Below are 8,924 nucleotides of genomic sequence, written 5' to 3' on the forward strand. Positions count from 1 at the left end.
CAGGGACCAGGAGACTAGCAATAAATAATGGCAGCAAGCCAGGTGAGAGAATATGACAGAGGTGACAGCAAGGAGGAAGAGAGCTTAGAATTACTCTTGAGGTCAAACTGCCAGAACTTTCTGACCAAATAAATATCAGAAATGAGAAGGGAGCAGGGCACTTTTTTACTGCACCAGATGAATGGATACCAAAGTCATTAACTGAAAACAGAATGATGGGAGATGGGCCTGTGGGCATGTGGGATGCTTGCATAATTCATTCATTCACTTAATAAATATTTGCTATCCACCTACTTTATCCGGACTCTGGACTAGGAATGTTCAGCTTAGGGTGATTACTGGACCTTAAGATCAAGAAATACAACCAAGGTGAGGGAAACAAGTCACTCAGAGAGTATATTTTTTGTTTGTTTGTTTTCTTTTGTGCTTTTTTTTGAGTGAGTGGGAGTTGTGGAAAGAAGAGAGGTGAAGAGGTTGTCCTTTGGACAGGGAAGGGTAAAACCATAGAGGTAGGGAAGCAGAAGAGTTGTTAAAACAAGAGGTAAGTCAGCCGTCAATATCAATGTTAACATTGCCTTGAGGGTAAGCATTTAGCTCAGTGGTTAAGACCCCAATGGGGACACCCACATCCCATATAACAGTCCCTGGGTTCAAGTCCAAGCTCAGGGGGCCGGCGCCATGGCACACTACATTAATCCTCCGCCTTCAGCGCCGGAATCCCATATGGGCGCCAGGTTCTAGTCCTGGTTGCTCCTCTTCCAGTCCAGCTCTCTGCTGTGGCCCAGGAAAGCAGTGGAGGATGGCCCCTGCACCCGCATAGGAGACCAGGAAGATGCACCTGGCTCCTGGCTTTAAATCGGTGTAGCTCTGGTCGTTGCGGCCATTTGGGGGGTGAACCATAGGGTGGAAGACATTTTTCTCTGTCTCTCTCTCTCTCACCGTCTGTAACTCTACCTGTCAAATAAATAAATAAATAAAAAAGTCCAAGTTCTTTTTCCCAATCTAGGTTTCTACTAACACATTCCCTGGAATGTAGTATGTGATGGCTATAGTAGTTGGATCCCTGTCACCCTTGTAGCAGAACTATATTTATTTCCCGGCTCCTGGCTTCAACCACCCATTTGTTGTGAACGTTTATGGGAGGTGAACTAGCAGATGGAAGTTCTTTTTCTTTAAGTTTCTCCTCTCTCTCTCTTTTTCTGTACTTTTCACATAAATAAAATAAGTAAATGAATAAATAACCAAAGAATGAATTATGTAATGTGTGTGTGTGCACACATACACACACACACACACACACACATACACCCCTAAGTATGTATCCTTGAACAGGTAAAAATTTCAATAATTTATTGAAATACTTGGGCTTTAAATACAAATTACACATCCTATGCATTTTTTCCAATGAATATCATAATATTGTCATTCAATACATTTGCAACAAAGCAATTTCCATTCACTAAAAGCTTGCATGTACCTGATATCTCATAAAAATGACTTATACTCCACACAATAATGGTGCAATGGTATATTATTTTAATAGATATGGAAACTGGTAATTTTCTCTAATGGATGAGGAAAATATCATTTTGGACATTTTAATAGATGGTGAATTGAACTGGCAGAGTTGATATTCGAGCCACACATTTGAGTCTTAAACATGGAAGTCATGCTATTCTGAGCACAAGCTACCTCATAATAATGCTACTTAAAGCCCTTTATAATCATTACACATATTTCTTTTGGTGAATTTGACCCAGATTTAATTCCTTGAGAATGAAACATAACTTTTATATTATTCTAAGTATATTTACTTGTTTTTAATTAATGTGCACAATTGACTGTAATATGAGGATACTTCAAAAATTCATAGAGAACCAAATAAATTTAAGTTCTTACTTGGAGGAAAAATTTTTTTGAAATCCATGCACAAGGTCTCTTCAAAGAGTTCATGAAAATGTGTACTATGAAAAAAACTATGCGTGAATTTCAAATTTTTTCACCAAAATAAACATATTTAAATCCCATTAAAAATATCATTTTAAATGATTTATTTATTTGAAACTAAGTGTGACACAGAGAAGGAGACAGACAGCAGAGAGCTCTTCCATCCTTTGGTTTACTCCCCAAATGGTAATAGTCAAGGCTGGCTCAAACTGAATCCAGGGGCCCAGAACCGCACCCAGGTCTCCCACATGGCTGGCAGGGGCCAAAGGACTTTAGATTATTATTTAGCAGGAAGCTGACTTGGAAGCAAGAGTAGCCAGGACTCGAACTGGCACTCTGACATGGAATGTGGGTTTTCCAACTGGTGGCTTAACCCACTGCACCATAATGCCAGTCCCCATATCCATGAATTTTTGAAGTAACCTTCTATTTAAGGTAAATAAAAACAAATAGCAGAGTCATATACATATTTTATAGATAATATTTTGATTTTGTAAATGACTTCTTGTTCTTCATGCAAGCAGAGTTGATCAAACATATGTATCACCTCTCTCTTACCTCCTCAAGAATACACTGAAGTGAATGATTAATAGATTTTTTTTTATTTTCCTGTGCTTCTAGACTAATCCTTCTCATATTCTCTTTTCTCACACCTCTAAAATCAACTTCCCTTCCTTCACTCTCAGTACACAACTTTGCTTCCTGCAAATTGAGGAAATCATCAAACTCCTGATTTTACCTAAGATTGTAATTCTATTGGGTGTATAAAGAGAAAGGAAATACATGAGAGGAGCAGATAAGAAGCTGATATCAAGTCATTGTGTGATGATTGAAGTCATTAAATCAAGAAATAGTATAATTAACATTACACTGAGCAAATGGAATTGATTATCAAAAGAAACACTAAAACTCTGAAAATTCAAGAGGCTGATTTTGTGGGATGAGATAACTCTGTTTGGGGGTGCATGAGGATGTTGTTTTTAAACAGAAAAGGTTTTGTTTTTTGAAAGGCAGAGTTAAAGAGAGAGGGAAGGAGAGAAAGAGAGAGAAAGAGAGATCAATCTTTCCATCTGCTGGTTCACTTCCAAAATGACCACAATGGCCAGAGTTGGACCAGGCTGAAGTCAGGAGCCAGAGGCTTCATTTGAATCTCCCATGAAGGTTCAAGGGGCCTAAGCACTTGGGTCATCCTCCGTTGCTTTCCCAGGCTCATTAGCAGGGAGCTGGATTATAAATGGAGCAGCTGGTACTCAAACTGACACATATATGGGATGCCAGCTTTGCAGGTGGTGTCTTAACCCACGAGCCCCAGCACAGGACCCAAGGATGCTGTTTTTGCACCCTAAGACTTTCAGTGTCCTCTAAAATCTAGTTGGTAAAAAAAAATAAATAACTAAATTACCAGATTAATGGCTGAAAGAAAATACATGAAAATTATAATAGCTTTATTATTATTATTATTATTCTGCGTGATAACCATGATTTCCTCAACTTTGTCTTTTCTTTTTTTTTTCAATATTTATTTATTTATTCAAAACTTAGAGTGACAGGGAGAGGCTAAGGCAAAGGAACAGGGAGATTTTCCATCCACTGTTCACTCCCCAAAACACCACAGCAGCCAGTGTTAGGCCAGGCCAAAGCCAGAAGCCAGGAACCCCAGAACCCCAGGTCTCTCATGTGGGTAGCAGGAGCCCAAGCACTTGAACCATCATCCACTGGTTTTCCAGGTGCATTAGCAGGGAAGTGAATCAGAAGCAGAACAGCTGAGAAGCTGCAGTGTAACACACTGTGCCACAACACCAGCCCCCAGCTTTTTTTCAATGTTACCTAATTCACCTGACTTAGCAAGAAATTTTTACAAGAAATAAAAAATATTTTTGAAATCCAAGCATTGGAATGGAACTTTTAAAAATTCATGACTTCTAGTGAAGAAAGGGATGGAGACGTTGGCGGTCTGGGGAGGTAATGCCTCTATCTCATCTTCTCAAGGATACAGTGAAATGAATAACAAAGAGATTTATTTCCCTGCGCTTCTAGGCTGCTTTTGCTCATTTTCTTTTCCATTAAAGTCAATTTGCATTTGATTCAATTGTAGAGAACATTTTAGGTGTTATTTCTTTCTTTCTTTTTCTAATTTTTATTTATTGAGTGGCAGAGAAACAGAGAGATGGAGAAAAAGAGAGAAAGCACACTCCCATCCATTGGTTCACTGCCTAAATGCCTCCAAAGGCCAGAGTAGGGTCAAGTTCAGAGCCAGGAGCCAGGGAACATCCAGGACTTGTACATGGGTGGGAGGAACCCAGTCACTTGAGCCATCACTAAGGCCTCCCAGTGTCTACACTGACAGGAGCTGGAGTGAAGAGCTGGAGCCAGGTATGGGATGCATGTGTCTCATGATCTAGGAAAAATTCCCACAACAAAGTGTTCTTTATAACCAATAAATAAGTAGTGATGAGGGAAAACCACTTAGATTTCTATATTGAATAGAACGTTTATGGAAATTGGAATAAAAATATAAATTTATTTAGGTGCAAAGCATTTATTACAAAATAAAAAGGAGCCGGCACTGTGATGTAGTAGGTTAAGCCTTTGCCTGTGGTGCCAGCATCCCATATGGGCACACGAGTCAGTCCCAGCTGCTCTACTTCCTATCCAGCTCCCTGCTAATGTGCCTGGGAAAGCAGTGGAATATGGCCCAAGTCATTGAACCTTTGCACCTACATAGAGACCCCAAAGAAGCTCCTGGCTCCTTGGTTTGGACCAGCCCAACTCAGGCCATATGGCCATTTGGGAAGTGAACAAGTAGATGAAAGACTCCCCCCACCCCAGTAACTCTGCCTCTCAAATAAATAATCTTTTAAAAAAATCTTTGATATTAGGCCGGCGCCGCGGCTCACTAGGCTAATCCTCCGCCTAGCGGCGCCGGCACACCGGGTTCTAGTCACGGTTGGGGCGCCGGATTCTGCCCCGGTTGCCCCTCTTCCAGGCCAGCTCTCTGCTGTGGCCAGGGAGTGCAGTGGAGGATGGCCCAAGTGCTTGGGCCCTGCACCCCATGGGAGACCAGAAAAAAGCACCTGGCTCCTGCCATCGGATCAGCGCGGTGTGCCTGCCACAGCGCGCCGGCCGCAGCGGCCATTGGAGGGTGAACCAACGGCAAAGGAAGACCTTTCTCTCTGTCTCTCTCTCTCACTGTCCACTCTGCCTGTCAAAAAAAAAGAAAATCTTTGATATCCATGCAAAATTTTTTATCCTATACATTTTTCATGAGTTTTAAAAGAGCTCCTCACAGCCATGGATTTCAAACATTGTCAGAGCAAAATAAACTTATCTCATTCAAAAAATATTTTGTGAATTTAAAACTAATCAGTTTGGCTATAAATGGATTGACTTGGATTTACTTTGGTTTTCCCACAGATATAGTATTTTTTAAGATTTATTTATTTATTTGAAAGGCAGAAGAGAGAGCAGGAGGGAGAGAGAAATCTTCCATCAGCTGGTTCACTCCCCAGATGGCCTCAAAGGCCCAAACTAGGCCAATCAGGAGCCAGGAGCTTCTTCTGGGTCTCCCATGTGGATGCAGGTACCCAAGTATTTGGGCCATGTTCTGCTGCTTTCCCAGGAGCATCAGCTGGGATCTGGGAATGCCAGTGCCACAGTGACAGCCCCTCACATATACAACATTATAAGGAATTGTTTCCTAAGTAACAACTTGGTGCTCAATTTTTTTTCATAAATCAGAGTGGCAGTGTTAAATTTGACCTCCAGTTCCTGTTTCCAGCCACCTGCTAATGCAGACTCTGGGGAAACAGGGATGATGGCTCAAGTGATTGAGTTTCTATCACACGAATGGAACACCTGGATTAAGTTCTAGTCCCCAGCTTCTGCCCTTGCAGTTTGGGGCACTTAAGGTGTGAATCAATGGATGGAAATTCTCTCTCTCTCTCTCTCTCTCTGCCTCTCAAATTAAAAAAATTAACTTCTATATTAAGATATATTATTTATTTGTCATAAGTAGCAAACATACATTGCATATTATAAAGATTTTTACATGTATGGAAGTGAATTGCTTTGTTAATCAGACAAGAAATTTTAACTAGTAGAATTAATTTGTGGCTGAAAGTTAACTAAGGGTCTTCTTGAGGAAGGGCGATATTGTTTAGTAAAAGGCTTTATGGCTTCCTAGGGTATACATTAGCAGGAAGCTGGAATCAGGTTCTAGAGATGGGACTCAAATCCAGTCGCTGAAAATAATTAGGAATATCCACCACTGATACAGGATTGAACTCACTCATCTATTCAAAATGAATTCTATAGTAATTGATGCAGAGTAAATGAGCAATACATGTCAATTAGCGTTTGGTCCAAAATGAAAGGACACGTGCACAAGGTTAATAGCAAAACTTTGTGATGTGTCCTACATTATTATTTTTGATTATTGATGGGGAATTCTTGAGAGCAAGTGCCAAAGAGAACCCAGGCCAAGAGGCTGAATAGGTTATCAGGAGGTCATTAGAAGTCAAGGACCCAGACCCCAGGGTCTTAAGTTTTCGTGTATCAGAAAGCAGACAGTGCCAGTGATGTAGCTGTACGTGGCCTCCTGCCAGGGCTCTGAGTAACTGGCAGAGCACTGGGTGTGTGACTCACTAAAGTCAAATTGCTGTAAGTAGGAACCACCTGTAGTTAAGACAAGTGCCTCATTCAATCTATTTGGGCATGAGAAAACTCAGGAAAGAGTGCTTTCTTTGATGCGAAGTACTTGGTGCTCAACTCTGGCTTGCAATGCTTTCTAGGAATTCCCTCTTGCCACACCTATATATAGGCAAAGCTTCTCTTCGGAGGCTTCTCTTTGGAGGAACCTGGCCTCTGATGGTTACCCCCTACTTAGGAGCTGTCTTTACAACACTGTGAATGATGGATTACATTGAAAATTAAAAAAAAAAAAAAAACATAGATTAAAAAGTCTCATCTGACCTACTTCCTCTGAGTTCAATCCTATGTACAGATACCCAAGCTGAAATTCCAGTTTCTTAACCAAAACATCACCATCATTCACAAAATCCATTTCTCTTTGCCCTCAGCTTGGCCAGGGAAATTTTTTTCTTTTCAGCATTAAAGCTAAATCCTTCGTGGATATTGCCACACAGTCCTTGACAATTTTATATTTTTCCACCTTCACTATTAAAGCTGTAAAAGCACCCCAGTACTCTGCTCCTCCTTATCTCCAGCTGAGCCTGAAGTCCTGTCATTTTCTTTCATTTTATTTTCCTATACTTACATTTCATTTTCACTAAAAACCTCAGGTGCCTCACAACTCCCTTTTCTTACTTCTCCTTCCTAAACTTGCAGCAATATTAATTCTCCTATTTTTCCAATGTGTTTATTTCCCAGCTGATGGAGGTTACAGGTTTTTGGAAGGGAGATGACGGTAAGGAAATGCTGTTCTCTGAAACCACGTGTATATGCATGCGGGGTTTTGTTGTTGTTATGTTCACCAAGTACATCCTGCCAAGTGTACTTACTATCAACATTGCTGACCAGTGATGTTGTTGACATTGACCACCTGTCAAGATAGTGCTGGTAGAACTCCTGTATTTGAATAAAATCTGTCACCCTTTTACATACTCTGTTCATTGGAAGCAAGTCACTAAATGTAACCCGTACACAGCGATGGAGGGTAAGTTAGAATGTTGACAGAATATGTAGACTTCTTCTGTATAGGACATTCATATTTTCTTCTTTTTATTTATTTACCTAGTAATGTAGTCATATCAATATGGACTTCTGGATATTTACAATCCAAAAAACTTTATTTATTTGCCTCTTCCATCAACCAAATTGCTCGATTTTTGACCACTGAGAGTCACTGAAAGTTCTTTCGTGTTGACTCCTGTGTTAAAACTAACAAGTTCTCCTATTTTATTTTAGATAAAATAATAAAAAGATGACAAGATGCGCTATTTTATGTCAAAATTGGATGCATTTATCCATACTTCATCATTTTTCCATTTACCATATGTCCTTATACTTTGTGCTTTTCATCAATGATGACTCTGTCTTGCTGTTTTTTTAATCCTTTAACAGTTCCTGCATCAGGGCCTTCTTTCTAAGTTTTGGGGAAAAAACAACTTGTAATGTTTCTTTTGTTCTCATTCTTGAAAAATAATAAAGCTGAGTCTAAAATTCTAGGCTTTCAATTATTTCTCCTTGTTCCTTTTATATATGAATTCACTACTCTCTGTTGAATATGCTTCCTGACTAGTTTGTTAAATGTGTATAAGCTTGGATCCGCCCCCGTCTCTGGTAGACATTATGATAAACAAATGCCCCTCTTGTTAGGGAGAGTCGGAGTAATTAGTCCACATGGAAACTCTGTTTATAAATTCATAGTGATAGAGTAAACGTTGGTTTCATGAATTATGGAAAGAATACCAAATAATCATTCTTCTAATACTGCTTCCCTTTTATTCTCTCCATTCCCATAGTCTATAGAATTTCCCTTGATTAACCTACACACTCCATTTCTTTTGTCTATGATACACCCTGCATGAATTCTTCAGTACCTTATTCCAAATCACTAACTCTTCAACTGTATGCGGAGTTTGTAGAATCCATTAAAATGGTTTTATTTTTAATGTAGTTTTTATATTCAAGATTTCTTTTTTTTTTTTTTTTGAACGCTTCACGAATTTGCGTGTCATCCTTGTGCAGGGGCCATGCTAATCTTCTCTGTATCGTTCCAATTTTAGTATATGTGCTGACGAAGCAAGCACTATATTCAAGATTTCTAACTTTTTTCTTATCATGCATCCTCTCCTACCTTTTTAAAAAATATTTATGTATTTATTTGAAAGAAAGAGTCACAAAGAGAGAGACAGAGAGGGAAAGACAGAGAGGGAGAGACAGAGAGTTCTTCCATCAGCAGGCTCACTCCCTAAGTGGCTGCAATGGCCAGAGCTGGGCCCATCTGAAGCCAGGAG

At 39.8% G+C, this 8,924-nt stretch overlaps 1 non-coding gene across 1 annotated transcript; it reads right to left on the reverse strand.

Annotated features, from left to right (window-relative positions):
• Positions 1-8,610: 8,610 nt before the first annotated feature.
• LOC127483037 (U6 spliceosomal RNA) lies at positions 8,611-8,717 on the reverse strand. Its single transcript, XR_007909011.2, has one exon. It is a non-coding gene; the product is annotated as a U6 spliceosomal RNA (small nuclear RNA).
• Positions 8,718-8,924: the final 207 nt, after the last annotated feature.

Source organism: Oryctolagus cuniculus, chromosome 4, assembly GCF_051225735.1.
Source record: "Oryctolagus cuniculus isolate XC-2025 breed Fujian yellow rabbit chromosome 4, ASM5122573v1, whole genome shotgun sequence".
Classification (NCBI taxonomy): domain Eukaryota; kingdom Metazoa; phylum Chordata; class Mammalia; order Lagomorpha; family Leporidae; genus Oryctolagus; species Oryctolagus cuniculus.